The sequence below is a fragment of the Pelophylax lessonae genome, assembly GCF_965119305.1.
Source record: "Pelophylax lessonae genome assembly, chromosome: 13".
NCBI lineage: Eukaryota > Metazoa > Chordata > Amphibia > Anura > Ranidae > Pelophylax > Pelophylax lessonae.
The window spans coordinates 60,058,619-60,076,409 of NC_138780.1; the positions used below are offsets into that span (position 1 = coordinate 60,058,619).

The window sequence follows — 17,791 nt, forward strand, 5'->3', positions numbered from 1 at the left end:
TGATATAAATTAAGAAACCTGCATATTTGTCATTTTGAATAAGTAGCTAAATTTACTACCCCTTCAATCTCATGTTGACAGAAATACGTGTTCCAGATATTATGTTAATGATTAGAACCTCCTTATGAGTGTTGTAGGTGGAGCCTGCCCCATTTTTAAACCACTGGTGGTTTCTTTGCCATTAACGTTCATGGTGTCATGCTGAGATCAACGGAGCTCTAACGCCCTTAGAAAACGAAAGCCCATGAGTTTGACAAGGGATTTAAAAAGGTTGCCTAATGATTTGAAACCACTCGCTCCACTTAAGGAAAATATTGTACAATATTGCACATCGATAAAAAAAAAAAAAAAACACACACACACTTCCAGTTCCAGTATGGAGTAACAGCTTCACACATGAGTTCCCGCTGAGCTACGGGGAAATCTGCTTATGAAGCGGGCATAGCCATTCTGCCACTTACACCAAACCCTGCACCTCCATCAAGCTGTCATGGAACGATTCCTGGACAGGAGTGGCTCCCGCTCTCAACCGCCACTGGCAGGAGCCACATGAGCAGTCCATACTACATAAAGTCTTATGCCTTTACAAAGCTGGCTATGACTTTTGATGACTAGGCACTCCCATGTGATAGGGTTTATTACACCTTTTTGGTCTTTTTATGCCCTCACATTCAGTGTTAATTTTGTCAACAAAATTTTCGGCAGCAGCCTTTTTACAGTGAAGACCACATTTTATCCACTGACAAATTAGGACGAAAATCAAGGCCGAAAATCGATTCCATTTTCATTATCGAACGTAACTAAAAATGTGAGGAGGGGTGTTTACCATCGTGACTTTCCAGTTTCCACTGAGCTCCACCTGTGTATAAAGGCCTCCAGTGACCACCGGTATCCAGAACACTGTGCATTACAAGTCTACCCTCAGACCCCCATCTAGCACAGTGTAGCATTACAGGCCTCCTCAGACCACCATCCAGAGCACTGGGTAACATAGGTCTAAGACCACTGTCCAGAGCACTGTGTGCAGCATGCATTACAAGCCTCCTCACACCACTGAGCAGCATTACAGTGAATGGCAAAAGCTCACATCATTGCATGGCCTACTGCTGCCTTTTTCAGAATAGAATGAAACCCTCCAGAGTGACACCATGTCCATGTACCTGCCCATGAACCAGAGTATTGCTTCATTCTTCGATCCAACTGATGAAATGTATGCCACTAGCAGCAGCTGCTTGTTTGGTCAACCCTACTATCTGTGAAATCCTTGTTGATGTGGCAGATGAGGGCCGCCTATGAGCAGTAAATGAAGGTCCCCGTCTATTACGCCGTGCCTTGCTCATGGTGGATTGGGGTAGAAGTGTATTCTTTCCACCCGTAAGGCCTTTGATCAACTCATCTAGGGAGGATCCAAACAATTTGCCACCAAAAAGGGAAGGTCAGAAAGAGCTTTTTTGGAAGCCTGGTCCACAGCTTTTTAGCCACACCATGGGTCTAATCGCAATCCCCACTGCAAACACTCTGGATACCAGTGGAGGCGCATCACATATATACAGAAGGGATTGGACCATTTGGTCCGTTAAGCCCTACCAGGCCCAGTTAAAGCTGCTCTGTTTCCAAGTCACCTTTCAGCAACTTCGCTCATTCTGTGATGGTCTGTGACCCCAGAGTGATCACAAAGACCGGTTTGAATATTGAGCCCGCTAATACATGCAAACGGTGGGAGAGAGACTCAATCCATCTAGCCAAGGGGTCTGTAAATACCGGGACTCCTCCACCGAAACCACAGTAGACTTTGACGTTTAGTCTGGAAACTAAATGATCTACCTTTGATGGTACGGTCCATCGAGCAGATACCACGTTCGCAACGGGGTAGCACCTTTTAAAGCGCTTAGGCATCACCAACATTTGTTTGATGCGTCCCCACTGTTCATTGACAATGTTGTCAAAAAGTTACGGACAGGATTTGTGGGTGCCAAAAGACACCTGCGTCTCTGACGCTGTCGAATTATCAGCCATTTTTAAGGTTTCCCACACTGACATAAGTGCCTCCACCAGCGCGCTTTCCTGCACGGCTGCTGACGAGGATACATCCTTCTCGCCATCAGAATGCGAAGACAGATCCACCAGGATGGTATGCGTCCGTGGCAGCCATATCTAGAGATACTAGAGAGGCAGGGGAAGGGCACCTTTCTGCTAGTGGCATTAAAAAAATAAATAAATCCACTTGTGACACCATGTTTTCCAAAACTGCTGAAAATGCAGACAGGGGCTGCGACCAGGAGGGTCTCGCAACCGCACTGAGGGGGTCTGGCCTGTAGGTGAGATTTGGTCCTGGGACATATTTATTAATACAAAAAAAAAAAAAAAGCAGTGTCACTTACCAGTAACATACCACCAAAATGATGAGGGATACAGGAACCTTCTGTGCAGAGAGAAAAAAACGATCTGACACAGAAAACTGGGTCATGCACTATAGTCTCCCTAGCTTCTCCCTTTATGTCCAGCGATCGTGGACTCCAAGAAAATTTCTGCCCCATGCATTCCTATGGGGGGGAACTACCAAAACATTGCCGCCTATGCATTCCAATGAGAAACTTTTACATTGATGCAGAGCAAAAAGTACAGCAAAATGGTGGTGCCGCGGCGCGCCATGCAGTTAACAGGACCCCCCAGGGGGGTCATCAGACAGTGGCATCGGGGGGTCCAGGAGGGTACTCCACCAGAACAACAGGAGCAAGCTAGGCATAAGATTTGTTAAAACACAAAACAATTTGCATAGACACACCTATAGGGGGCTGTCCCTCCGGTCCAATACGCCCCTGCTAGCAGCATTCCCAAATCAGTTTGGTAGCAAGCAGTAAATAGTCCAAGAACCCCAAAAAAGAGGGGCGGGGGCAGCGACTGTCAGAGGACTCAGAGAAAGGAATTTTACGGTAAGTTCTTACAAAAATTCCGTTTTCTCTTACGTCCTCTGACAGTCGCCACCCACTCATACAGTCTTCACTTATGGGATGTCCCAAAGCAGTGTAGACATGAGGGTGGGAAGGGCAACAGTCACAAAGGCAACACAGCATCCAGGCCAGAGAAAGGAACCTTATCTGAACCAGAAAGGTAAAAACGCTGGGTAACAGAAAAGCTCAGGCGCAAACAAACCCAGGAAAGCAAATCAACAAGGGGGAAACAAACCCCAACAGGCAGGGACAGGCTAACGCCATGTCCTCCTCAAGGCACTGCCGCACACAGAAACTTTGTGGCCAAAGGAGGCATCTGCCGATGCCAAAACATCAAGTTTGTAAAAAATTGGAAAAAATGTGCACGGACGACCAAGTCGCTGCCTTGCACACCTGGGCCACAGATGCTTGATGTCGGAGGAAGGCCCAGGACGCACTCACCGCTCTGGTAGAGTGCGCCTTTACAGGGAAGGGCGGCACCCGTTCCCCAATTGAATAGGCCTGTACTATGGTTGCTGCAGACGCAGGGCCCTCAGGAAGGACAAAAAGAGAATCCGACTTTCTAAAGGATTCAGTAGACGACAGGTACACCCTGATCGCCCGGACCACATCCAAGGAATGCAAGGCAAACTCCTTAGGATGTTTAGGATTCGCACAGAGAAGGCAAGACAATGTCCTCGTTAAGATGAAAATCGGATACCACCTTAGGAAGGAAAGATTGGTGAGGTCGCAAGACCACCTTATCCCTATGAACAACCAGGTAAGGGGAGCGGCAGGACAGGGCCTGCCAACTCCGACACTCTGCGAGCAGATCGCCAGTGATCGCCACCAGAAAGGACCCCTTCCGTGACAGCACAGGCAGAGGACTCTCCCTGATGTTCTTAAATGGAGGACGTTGCAAAACGGACAGGACCAAATTCAGGTCCCAAGGAGGTAAAGGTGCTCTCCTAGGGGGAGTCAGATGACGCACCTCTTGAATAAAGGCGCGTCTCAAAGAGTTTGACGCCAAAGGGTGCTGGAAAAGGATTGCCAGCGCAGGCAACTGACCCTTAACAGTGGTCAGCGCAAGACGCTGGTCCACACCAGATTGCAGGAAGGCTAACACCCTCGCCATCGAAAAGGAGCGAGGATGGAAACCCCGTGATTCACACCAGGTAAAATAAGCCTTCCAAGTACGGTAATAAATCTTACTGGACGAGGCCTTCCTAGCCTTGAGTAGGGTAGGAATGACCGCCAATGAGAAGACCCCGATCTCTCAGGACCTGGCTTTCAACAGCCACACCGTTAAAGCCAGCGACTGTAAAGCAGGATGGAAGATCGGCCCCTGAGACAGCAGATCGTCTCGTAATGGGAGCCGCCAGGGAGGCTTGACGACCAGTTGCATGATGTCCACGTACCAAGACCGGCGCGGGGCCACCAGAATCACCAACTTCGGTTCCGAGACCAACCTTCGAAGGAACCTGGACAACAACTGAATAAGGGGGGGGGGGGGGGGGAGGAGGCATAAATCAATTGATACCGATTCCAAGGCACCACCAGCGCATCCGAGGCGTCTGCCAGAGGATCGTGCGTTCTTGCCACGAACCTTCCCACCTTGTTGTTTAGACGAGACGCAAACAGATCCACATCCGGGGATCCCCAACGTACACACAGCATCTAAAAAACACCTCCGGGTGTAAGGACCATTCCCCGTGCTCCAGGTCTGGCGGCTCAGATAATCGGCCTGTCAGTTCTCCACACCTGGAATGTGAACTGCCGAAATCGCCGGGACCTGCGTCTCGGCCCAAGACAGAATTTTGGTCACTTCCTGGGCCACCCAGCCACTCCTGGTGCCCCTTGGTGATTGATGTAAGCCACCGCAGTTGCGTTGTCCGTCTGCACACGCACAGGGCAGCCCCGAAGATGATCCGACCAATGGAGCAAGCATAGTCTGATCGCTCGCAATTCCAAGATATTTATCGGTAGGGAGGACTCCTCCTCCGACCAAGTGCTCAGAACGCCACCCCAGCCCAACAGGCTGGCGTCCGTGGTGATAACTGTCCACAACAATGGCCAGAAGGATTTCCCCTCCGTCAGAACCGGAGACTGGAGCCACCACAGAAGATCCTCTCTGACTTGGTGACTCAAAGATATCCTCCTTTCCAAGGAATGAGGATGCCTGTCCCACCTGGCCAGGATCTCCGCTTGGAGAGATCGTGTGTGGAACTGCGCAAATGGTATCGCCTCGAAGACTGACACCATCAAACCCAGGGACCGCATGCAGGTCCTGAGCGATGAGGAATCGTTGTCCCTGAGGGACCTGACCTCGTTCTGTAGAGTCCAGAGTTTGTCCTCCGGCAGAAAAACTTTTGCATGGGCGGAGTAGTCCAGGACCATCCCCAAATAAGGGAAACGAACAGAAGTGGACAATGTCGACTTCTGAAAGTTGATGGTCCACCCGAACTCCTGGAGCGTCTGAACCGTGGTTGACAGATCGCGCAACAGAATTGGACTGGAATTCGATCTTAACAGGAGATCGTCCAGATATCCCAGGATCGCAATCCCCTGCGCCCGCAACAGGGCCAGAACCGGAGCCAACACTTTGGTAAACACCCTTGGAGCTGAAGGGTAACGCCACAAACTGATAGTGCTCCTCTGCGATTGCGAACCGGAGGTACCTCTGATGACCCTCGAATATGGGGATGTGTAGATACCCATCCTTGAGGTCGATTGAAGCCAGGAAATCTCCCGGGCTCAGGGAGGCTACCACCGAACGAAGGGATTCCATACGGAATTTTTGAACCCGCACAAATCGGTTCAGAAATTTCAATTCCAGAATCGGACACACCTTGCCCTCCTTTTCTGGGCACTGTGAACAAATTTGAGTAAACCACCGAAATCTGTCCCGATGAGATCCTGAACCGCCCGTTGAAGATCTTGTAAACGATCTGGGGTCAAATGAAGATTTGAGGGAAAGAACCTGTCCGCTGGACGCGATCGGAATTCCATCTTGTACGCTGACCGAATGAGTTCCTGAACCCACCTGTCCTGAATCCGGGACATCCAAGGGTCGGGAAAACCACGCAGACGTCCCCCCACCCCTGAAACGGGTGAGGGCGCCCCTTCGGTTCAAGGCGGACTGGGCCGCCGTGCCAGCGTGGGCAGCTTTAGACTTGCCCGCCCAAGGCTTCTTCTGGCCACCAGCGCCCTTGAAGGATTTGCCCTTGTCTTGTGCCTTGAAGGCACGAAAGGACCCCCGATTAGGTTTAAAGGAAGGGCCCCACCTACTGCAGAAAAACTTACCCTTGGGTGCTTGGGGCAGCAGAGTGCTTTTGCCCCCAGTGACTCCCTTAACCAACTCGTCCAGAGTCCCCAAAAAGGCGTCTTCCTGGAAGTCTGGTCGGCCGACCAGCTATTTAGCCATACCATACGACGGATTATCACTGCGACAGCAGATAGTCGTGAGACTAAAGGGGCCTCATTCAAGGTTGCGTCACAGGTATAAAACAGCCTGAATAATTTGATCCACCATCTCCAAAGTAGCAGGAAGGGCGGATTCAGCCACAAGGGTGCGTCTGAGCACCTTCGCCCACTCTACCACAGCCTGAGAGATCATTACAGAGGCGAAAACAGGTTTCATCAAAGAACCCGCCACCATATAGGAGTGTTGAGTAAGATTCCACCAGTCTATCCGTAGGGTCCCCAAACACCGGAGACCCTGGACCGTGTGATCCACCTTAGGGGCCACGGTCCAGCGCGGATCCGTTGGAGACACAAAGGGATAACGGTACTGAAACCGCTTTGGTACCACAAAATTGCGATTCAAATTGCGCCATTGTTCGTTCACCGTTTCGTGAAACTCTGCGGGACAGGGAAACACTTGTGCCGCTTTCTGGGTCCTGCGGGTCCCAAAAGAAGACCGCTTACCCGGCGGGTGGGGCTAATCCTCTAAATGTAGTGTATCCTTAACAGAACTAATAAGCGCAGACATAGCCGCGCATTCTCTGGCCGTCCCGGGGGGGGGGGGGGGTTTGTCCCCCTCATCCTCCTCCTCCCCTCCCAACAGAGGACTGTAACCCCTCAGGGGTACACTGTCCATGGCAACCATATCTAGCTCTGAATCAGAAGAATGACATCAGGCATCAACAGATCCACTTTAGATGCAAGTGCAGCAGTAAGGGAGCCCATCGCAGAGGATTCAGGCGTACCTGAACCCTCCACCAGAGCAGGGAGGAATTTGCTGTCCTGGGACTCCATACAAAAATGTTGGCGCTGGCCCTTTAAATCCGTGATAGCGGCGAATCCCACCGCAATGAGGACTAGCCTGAGTTACAAAACAGTGAGGAATATTACTGACAGCAAAGGTAATATCCCCTGAAAAACAGCAGAAAAAGCCCCCCAGAAGTGCAGCTGTACAATACCACGCTTGCAGCTCGAGCCGACTGCCTGGAGAAAGGAAATTACGCTAAAGTTGCAAGTGAAGTAGTAAGGGAGCCCATCACAGAGGATTCAGGTGTACCTGAACCCTCCACCAAAGCTGGGGGGAAATTTGCTGTCCTGGGACTCCATAAAAATTTTTTAGCGCTGGTCCTTTAAATCCGCGATAGCGGCGAATCCCACCGCAATGAGGACTAGCCTGAGTTACAAAACAGTGAGGAATATTACTGACAGCAAAGGTAATATCCCCTGAAAAACAGCAGAAAAAGCCCCCTAGAAGTGCAGCTGTACAATACCACGATTGCAGCTCGATCCGACTGCCTGGAGAAAGGAAATGTCACACTGCTAGAGGCCAAAATAGGACTTGAGCCAAGGAAAAATGGTTGCCAATGTAAAGCAATGGGGAGGCTCCGGGAAAATGGCCGCCGAGCACATGAACAAATACATTGCCCACACTAAAGATGGCACCCGAAAAGGGCGTGAATACACTAGAGGGAAAATGGCTGCTGAATGCCCATACTGAAGCCAAAACAGCCTGCCCACACCCAAAATGGCGGCCCCGCGATTTTTGCACCACAGCGGCCCCCACAAGCATGCCTGCAGCCCCAAACGTACACAAAACATTACCGAGGGGTTCAAGGACCCCCACACAACCCCCCCGCCCCCACACAGCGCGGCCCGACCGCAAAAGCGCCCCCGCAGGGACCGGGAGGGACAAGCGAGGCCCAGACATACAGACATGAGGGAGATAACAGACTTCAAGCACACTGCCATCCCCTTGACAGAGGCCCCACATACACCCCCGGACATACAATGTCACAGACAGAGGGGGTAGCAGGGTACTTACCGATCCAGCGAAGGCGTGGGTGCCTCTCTGTGATGGGAAGCCTCCCACCCCAGGTGGTGGGGGTGCCGTCAGCCAAACCGAATTCTAGTAACACTCGGCGTAACGCAGTTGAGACATCCTAGCGAAGTGGCCACTTCGCGGGCTTTGTCACTGAGGACAGGGACAGGTCATTTGCGAGGCCAGGGCATATGCATAGCCTGCTAAACGCTCGATGGCGGGCTGGGATTCCGTAAGGCTCTAGTACAACCAGTCTGATTCCCAGCGCCGCAAACGCTGTAGTCTTCCGAAGTCTGACTAAGCGCAGGATCAAATAAAAAGCTATCAGTGTAAAGAAATAACACTTAGCAGGAATAAAAATTAAGAAGACAGAAGAAAAGGCTGAGACTGTAGCCCCAGCTAAGGTAAGCCTGCCTACTCCTGACTAGGCAAAAAAGACAAACTGATTTGGGAATGCTGCTAGCAGGGGGGTATTGGACCAGAGAAACAGCCCCCTATAGTTGTGTCTATGCAAATTGCTTTGTGTTTTAACAAATCTTATGCCTAGCTTGCTCCTGTGGATAAGAGGTCAATACCCCCATAAGTGAATACTGTATGAGTGGGTGGCGGCTGTCAGAGGACGTAAGAGAAAAAAAAATTAAAAGTTACACATACTGTAGTTGCTGACATTTCGAATTAGGACATTTACCTGTCCTGGAATCCAGCGATGTCGGTACCCCAGGTGATTTTTCCACTGGCTGTCGGATGCTGCCATTGCCATGAAGGGAACCCAGTAGTGAAGCCTTGCCTACTGTGCATGTGCAAAGTGCTCTGCGATTTCTTACTGGCTGGCACCAGGAGAAGGGAGGACGAGGAGGAGGGGGGCCTAACTGCTGACGTAGCTCACCGAAGCGAGGTCCGACAGAAGGACAGAGTACTTGTCAAAAACAGGTACCCACTTCCCTACAAAAGGTGCCAAATGTGGCACCGGAGAGGGGAGGAATCAGATAAGCGCATGTTCCACTTTTGAGTGGAACTGTGCTTTAAAGTATCAGAAATCTTTAAGGTCTTCACGTTCTATAGTTTTGGATACTATGTGTTGTAACCGAAATAGCTTGCTGGTAGCATTGTGGTGCGCATATTATATATATATATATATATATATATATATATATATATATATATATATATATATATATATATATATCACACACAGTCTGGTCCTAGTTTTCTTGGTGTAGCTGCATATATCTGGTCTCCCAGCTGCTGATTCCTGACACAATGTCAGATATTGTATAAAGAACATATTCCACACACTTTTTCCCCCATTTTTCCAAAAAAAAAAAAAAAAAAGGCTTAAAAAAAAAAAAAAAAAAAAAAACACACCACTTCTTCCCCCCTAGTTTTTCCCATCTCTAGGTAGGATCTATCACAAGAACAGCCCATTTATACAGAAAACTCTCTACGGAATACTGTTGCATTTAGTGTTTTGGAGGGGTAAAAACCTTCTCCAGGTGAGGCCAGACCTCACACAAGACAGGGAGGTGAATGGATTTGGAAAGTTTTAGCTGGTTTCGAAAAAAAAAAAAAAAAAAAAAAAAAACCCCACACTGGATACCAAGGGGGTCAGCAGAATCAGGGGTGTATAGGACCAATTATCATAGCTATAGCCTTCAGCTCAGCTTAAATAGCTGCTACACACTTAACACTCTTCCTCAAGTAATGTATCTGGCTCAAGGGCAAAAACTGGATTTTTGTAAGACCTTACCATAAAATCGTTTTCTCTGAAGTCCATTGACAGACACAGCAGCTATGCTTCTGCGGACTATTGGGTTATGCTGCCCCCTGCAGGAGAACTACTAGGCAGGAAAAAAAGCAATTCACTACGCCCACGGGAGCTGTCCCTATAGGCATAACCCCACACACCCTTCTCCAGCAAGCCAGTTTAGTTGCACGTATTGATAAGAAGACACAAACCATCCCCAAATCAGAGGGGCGGGTGCTGCATCTGTCAATGTACTTCAGAGAAAAGGATTTTATGGTAAGATCTTACAAAAATCAATTCTTCTCTATCGTCCATTGACAGACGGCAGCAGCTATGCTTCTTGATCATTGGGACGTCCCAAAGCACTGTAGGCATCAGTGGTGGGAAGAACGCAACCAAAAAACTGAATTTTTGTAAAATCTTACCGTAAAATTCCTTTCTCCGAGTCCTGACAGTTGCCGCCCACTCATTCAGTCTTCACCAATGGGTATTGACCCCTTGTCCATAGGAGCAAGCTAGGCATAAGACTTGTTAAAAACAAAGTAATTTACATAGACACACCTATGGGGGCTGTCCCACTGGTCCAATACCCCCCTGCTATCAGCCACCCCAACTCAGTTTGGTAGCAAGCAGTTAAAGTCCAAAGAACCCCAAATAAAGGGGCGGGGGCGGCGACTGTCAGAGGACTCAGAGAAAGATTTTACAAAAATTCAGTTTTCTCTTACGTCCTCTGACAGTCGCCGCCCAATCATTCAGTCTTCACCAATGGGATGTCCCAAAGCAGTGTAGACATGAGGGGTTGGAAACTTAACTGTCACAAAGGCAACGCAGCACTCACGTCAGAGAAAGGAACCATACGTGAAACAGAAAGGCATCCTCTGGGCAACAGAAAAGATCAACTGGAGCAACAACCCAGGAAAGTAAATAAACAAGGGGGAAACAACCCCAACAGCCAGGGACCCGCAAAACTAGGGTCCCCTTAAGGCACTGCCGCACACAGAACTTTGCGGCCAAAGGAGGCATCTGCCGATGGCAGAACATCAAGTTTGTAGAAATTAGAAAAGGTGTGCACTGACGACCAAGTCGCAGCCTTGCACACCTGGGCCATCGAAGCCTGGTGCCGGAAGGCCCAGGACGCACTCACTGCTCTGGTAGAGTGCACCTTGACAGGGAAGGGCTGTACCGTTCCTTAATCGAATAGGCCTGTACAATCGTCTGTCTGATCTATTTTGAAATGGTCGCCGCAGACGCAGCCATACCCTTCCGAGGTCCCTCAGGAAGGACAAAAAGAGAATCCGACTTCTGAAAGGATTCAGTGGACGACAGGTAAACCCTGAGCGCCCGACAACATCCAAGGAATGTAAGGCAAACTCCTTAGGATGTTTAGGATTCGCACAAAGCGAAGGCAAAACAATGTCCTCATTAAGGTGAAAATCAGAAACCACCTTTGGAAGGAAGGACTAGTTGGGTCGCAAGAACACCTTATCCCTATGAACCACCAGGTAAGGGGAGCGGCAAGACAAGGCCGTCAACTCCGACACTCTGCGTGCAGAAGTGATCGCCACCAGAAAAGCAACCTTTTTCGACAGCAGAGGCAAAGAAATTTCCCTGATGTTTTCAAAGGGAGGACATTGCAAAACGGACGGAACCAAGTTCAAGTCCCAAAGAGGTAGAGGCGCCCTCCGAGGAGGGACCAAGTGACGCACACCTTGAATAAAGGTGCGAATCAAAGAGTTAGACGCCAATGGGCGCTGGAAAAGGACGGCCAGTGCAGACAACTGGCCCTTAATCGTGGTCAACGCCAGGCGCTGGTCCACACCAGTTTGGAGGAAGGCTAACACCCTCGCCACAGAGTAGGAACAAGGAGGGAAGTCTCTGGATTCACACCAGGCAAAATAAGCCTTCCAGGTACGGTAATAGATCTTACTAGACGAGGCTTTCCTAGCTTTGAGCAAAGTTGGAATGACCTCAGATGAGACCCCTGGCTTTTAACAGCCATGCCGTTAAAGCCAGCGACTGTAAAGCAGGATAGAAGATCGGTCCCTGAGACAGTAGATCGTCTCGTAACAGTAGCCGCAATGGAGGCTCGACGGTCAGTTGAATGATGTCCGCGTACCAGGACCGGCACGGCCAGTCCAGGGCCACCAGAATCACCAACTTCGGATCCGAGACCAACCTGCACAGGAACCTGGACAACTGAATCGGGGGAAAGGCATATATCAGACGATACCGGTGCCAGTGCCAAGGCACCACCAGCGCATCCGAGGCGTCTGCCAGAGGATCGCGCGTTCTTGCCACAAACCTTCCCACCTTGTTGTTTAGCCGGGACGCGAAAAAATCCACATCCGGGGATCCCCATTTCGCACACAGCATTTGAAACACCTACGGGTGCAGGGACCAATCCCCCTGGTCCAGGGTCTGGCGGCTCAGATAATCGGCCTGCCAGTTCTCTACACACGGAATGTGAACTGCCGAAATCGCCGGGACGTGAGTCTCGGCCCAAGACCGAATACTGGTCACTTCCTGGGCCGCCCGGGCACTCCTGGTGCCCCCTTGGTGATTGATGTAAGCCACCACAGTGGCATTGTCCGTCTGCACCCGTACAGGGCGGCCCTTAAGACGATCCGACCAATAGAGCAGGCACAGATTGCCCAGAACGCCACCCCAGCCCGACAGGCTGGCATCCGTGGTAATCACCGTCCACAGCAACGGCCGGAAGGATTCTCCCTCCACTACGGCCGGGGACTGGAGCCACCACAGAAGATCCACTCTGGTTTGGCGACTCAGAGACACCCTCAGGTCCAAGGACTGAGGGAGCCTGTCCCATCTGGACAGCATCTCTGCCTGGAGAGACCGCGTGTGAAACTGTACAAACGGTATGGCCTCGACGGCATCAACCCCAGGGACCGCATACAGGTCCTGAGTAACGAGGACTTGTTGTCCCTGAGGGACCTGACCTCGTCCTGCAGGGTCCGGAGCTTGTCCTCCCGCAGAAACACCTTCGCTTGGGCAGAGTCCAGGACCATCCTCAAATATGGGAGACGAACTGAAGGAGACAAAGTCGACTTCTGAACGTTGATGGTCCATCCAAACTCCTGGAGCGTCTGAACCGTAGTAGACAGATTGCGCAGCAGGCTCTGACTGGCACTCGACCTTAACAGGAGATCGTCCAGTTATCCCAAAATCGCAATGCCCTGTGCCCGTAACAGGCCCAGAAGAGGAGCCAGCACTTTGGTAAACACCCTTGGAGCCGAAGCGAGACCGAAAGGTAACACCACGAACTGATAGTGTTCCTCCGCGATAGCGAATCAGAGGTACCTCTGATGACCCTCGAATATGGGGATGTGTAAATATGCATCCTTTAGGTTGATAGAAGCCAGGAAATCTCCCGGACTCAAGGAGGCCACCACCAAGCGGAGTGATTCCATGCGGAATTTCTGAACGCGCACGAAGCAGTTGAGAGCTTTCAAGTCCAGAATCGGACGCACCTTGCCCTCCTTTCTGGGCACAGTGAACAGATTCAAGTAAAATCCCTGAAATCTGTCCCGATGTGGCACCTGGATGATAACCCCCTGGGCGAGGAGATCATGCACCGCCCGATAAAGATCTTGCAACCGATCTAGGGTCAAATGAAGATTTGAGGGAAAGAATCTGTCCGCCGGTCACGAAAGGAATTCGATCTTGTAACCTGATCTAATGATTTCCTGAACCCACCTGTCCGGAATCCGGCGCAGCCAAGGTTCGAGAAAACCGCACAAACGTCCCCCCACCCCTGAAACGGGTGAGGGCGCCCCTTCAGGCAGTGGCGGACTGGGCCGCCGCACCAGCCTGGGAGGCTTTTGGCTTGCCCGCCCAGGGCTTTCTCTGGCCACCCTGGCCCTTGAAGGGTTTCCCCTTGTCCTGTGCTTTGAAGGCACGAAAGGACCCCTGATTTGGTTTAAAGGAAGGGCCCCGCTTACCGCAGAAGAACTTACCCCTAGGATTCTGGGGCAGCAGAGTGCCCTTGCCCCCAGTGACACCTTTAACCAATTCGTCCAGTGATTCCCCAAAAAGACGTATCCCCGCATAAGGGATGTCATACACCGTCTTCCTGGAAGTCTGGTCAACCGACCAGCTCTTTAACCAAATCAAGCGACGGTTAAGTACCGCAACACCAGACAGGCGTGCTGCTAATGGGGCCTCATCCAAGGCCGCGTCACACAGATACACAACCGCTTGATGAATCTGGTCCACAATCTCCAAGGTAGAAGGGGGGGCAGAATCAGCCACGAGGGTGCGCTTAAGCACCCTGGTCCAATCTGCCACCGTTTGAGACACCATGACGGAGGCGAAAATAGGTTTCAGCATGGAACCCGCCACCATATAGGCTTGGCGGGCAAGGGATTCCAGCCTCCTATCCATAGGGTCCCTAAACACCGGAGAATCCTCAGTGGGTACCAGAGTGGCCCTGTTCAATCTGGACACGGTATGATCCACTTTAGGGGCCACAGACCAGCGCGAATCCGTAGGAGATCCAAAGGGGTAACGGAATTGAAACCGTTTCGGCACCATAAAATTGCGCTTCAAATTGCGCCATTGTTCATTCACAGTTTCGTGAAACTCAGCGGGGCAAGGAAACACCTGCGCCTCCTTTTCGGGATCTGCGGGTACCAAAAGAGGACCGCTTGCCCGGAGGATTGGGCTCATCCTCTAAATGTAGTTTATCTTTTACAGCAGTAATCAGTGCGGCCATAGTTGCGTGTTCTTCGGCCGTCCCGGGGGGGGAATCATCCCTCTCCTCATCCTCCGCCTCCACTTCAGACTGGGAAGAATGAGACCCTTCAAGGGGCACACTATCTACGGCAACCATGTCAGACTCAGAATCAGGAGCGAGAAAACCTCTGCCTTTTTCTAGAATCCCGTTCAGCCATCAAAAGATCCACCTTGGACTCTAAAGTCACAAGTGCAGCAGGCAGTGCAGAAGATCCAGGAGCCTGAATCATCCACCAAAGCTGGGGGAAATTTGCGGTCCTGGGACTCCATGAGAAAATATATATATTTTTTTTTCTTTGGTACTGGCCCTTTAAATCGCACGGCGATCCCACCGCAGTACACCGCTATGAAGGACTATACTGATAGACCCCGCAAGCAGGAATGAAGCTGATAGCCAGAGATATTCCCCACAAAACAGCAAAGACAGACCCCCACAAGTGTTACCACGCTTGCCTGGCGATCTCCTCCGCATGAAAAAGGAAGTGATGTCACACCGCATGAGGCTGAACTGGATTCAGGCTAAGGGAAAATGGTTGCCCATAGAAAGCAATGGGAGGCTTCAGGAAAATGGCCGCCGACATGTGTACAGAAGGAACACATTGCAACACACAAGATGGCGCCTGAAGGCGCCAAAATACACTACATACATAGCTGCAGAAGTGCCCATAGTGAAGCCAAGCAGCTGCCCACACCTAAAATGGCAGACCCACGGTTTTTAACCCCACAGCGGCCGCCGCACATGTCTGCACCCCAACACACACAAAATAGTGGCACTCAGAATAGGGACCCCACAACCCCCCACATAGCTTCCCAGACACTGTAGAGCCCCCGCAGGGACCGGGAGTAAGGGAGCCCCGAACGCACAGACATGAGGGGATACCACAGACACATCAGACTGCCATCCCCAGACAGAGGACCCACACAGAATGTACTTACAGTACCCGATGGCGTGGGCGCCTTTCATCGACGGGAAGCCTCTCACCCCAGGCGGTGGGGGTGCCGTCAGCCAAAAAAATGCAGGACGCTAGCAACGCACGGAACCGCGGTTGAGACGTCCAAGCGAGGTGGCCAGCTCGTGGGCTTTCATCCCTGAGGACAGGGACAGGTAGTTTGCGAGGCCAGGGCGTACGCATAGCCTGCTAAACGCTCAATGGCAGGCTGGGATTCCATAAGGCCTTCTGTCCTGGAGCACCAGGATGACCAGTGCGACTCCCAGCTCCGCACTGAAGACTCCGACTAACTAAACGCTGACAAACAGCTAGTAGTGCAAAGAAAACACATTTGCAGAAAATAAAATCATAAAATAGAAGAAAGGGAAGCCTATCTTACTCCTAACTAGGCAGAAGACAAACTGAGTTGGGATGGCTGATAGCAGGGGGGTATTGGACCAGTGGGACAGCCCCCATAGGTGTGTCTATGTAAATTACTTTGTTTTTAACAAGTCTTATGCCTAGCTTGCTCCTATGGATAAGAGGTCAATAACCATTGGTGAAGACTGAATGAGTGGGCATCAGAGGACGTAAGAGAAAAAACAGGCAATGTTTTTGCAAAGACAAAAATGTAGCCAACTGGGTAACAAAGCTCAACCAGCAACAGGAAAGAGCGAAGGCAAAACAATGCCTTCATTTAAATGGAAATCAGACACCACCTTAGGAAGAAAAGACCGATTAGGTCACCAACTCTGTGGATGACCAAATAAGGCGAATGACAGGAAAGAGCCGTCAACTCAGATACTCTGCGGGCAGAAGAAATAGCCACCAAAAAAGCAACCTTCTGGGATAACAAAGGCAGGGATATGTCCCTAATATTCCTAAAAGGAGGCTTTTGAAGAATAGACAAAACCAAAGTCAAATCCCACGGAGGCAAGGGGGGATCTTCTCGGAGGAGCCATATGATGCACCCCTTGAATAAAGGTGCAAATTAAGGTAGTAGCAGCCAATGGACGTTGGAAATATATATCGCCAAAGCCGACACTTGGCTCTTGATCGTGCCCAAGGTAAACCGTTGCTCAACTCTTTCTGCAAGAAAGCAAAGACCCTAGCCACCAAAAAAAAGGTGAGGGTGGAATTTTTGCGATTCACACCAAGAAATAGACATCTTCCACGGGCAATGATAAATCTTTCTGGAAGTTGCTTTTCTAGCCCTCAGCAGGGTAGGAATCACAGACTCCGAGAGATCAAATGTCTTAAGCACCTGGCCTTCAACAACCATGCCGTTAAAGCCAGCGACCGTAAAAACAGGATGGAAGATCGGTCCCTAAGACAACAAGTCTTCCCTCAGAGGCAACCGACCAGGGAGGCTCGATGACCATCTTTACCAGGTCTGCGTTCCAAGACCGAAGAGGCCAGTCTGGAGCCACCAGAATCACTGGAATATTTTCCACCACCATCCTGCGGAGAAACCTCAACAGCTGTATCGGAGGGGAGGCATAAATCAAATGATACTGGCTCCAAGGAGCTACCAATGCATCTGTGGCGTCGGCCAGAGGATCTCGAGCTCTAGCCAGGAACCTTTGCACCTTTTTGTTTAGCCGAGATGCAAACAGGTGGACCTCCGGGGTCTCCCAACGTACATACAGGAGACAAAAAACCTCCGGATGAAGGGACCTCCTAGGCGGGCACTCTTTGTGCTCCCTTGCCAATTGATGTAGGCCACAGCCGTGGCATTGTCCAATTGGATCTGAACCTGGAGACCGTGCAGCTGATTTGGCTAATAGATCAGACATAGCTTGATTGCTCCAAGTTCCACAACACTGATCGGTAAAAAAGACTCCTCTGTCAACCAGACTCCCTGGACACAGAAGTTGTTCAGCACTCTGCCCCAGCCCAACAGGCTGGCATCCGTGATGACCACTGTCCACAGCAGTGGTAGAAAGGACTTGCCCTGACTCAGGGCAGGTGACTGAAGCCACCAATAGAGTGTGGACCTCGTGAATCGGCTCAAACTTATTCTGTCCAAGGACTGTGGATCCTCGTTCCACTTGACAAGGATTTCCTTTTGCAGAGACCTGGAATTAAACTGAACGAATGGCGACTGCCTCGAAGGTAGACACCATCAAACCCGGGGCCGATGGGGACAGTGCAG

The 17,791-nt window shown here is 50.7% G+C and overlaps 1 protein-coding gene across 1 annotated transcript in view; it reads right to left on the reverse strand.

Moving 5' to 3' along the window:
• Positions 1-17,791, reverse strand: part of RTF1 (RTF1 homolog, Paf1/RNA polymerase II complex component) — a 588,556-nt gene that overhangs the window by 383,875 nt on the left and 186,890 nt on the right. The window lies entirely within an intron of this gene.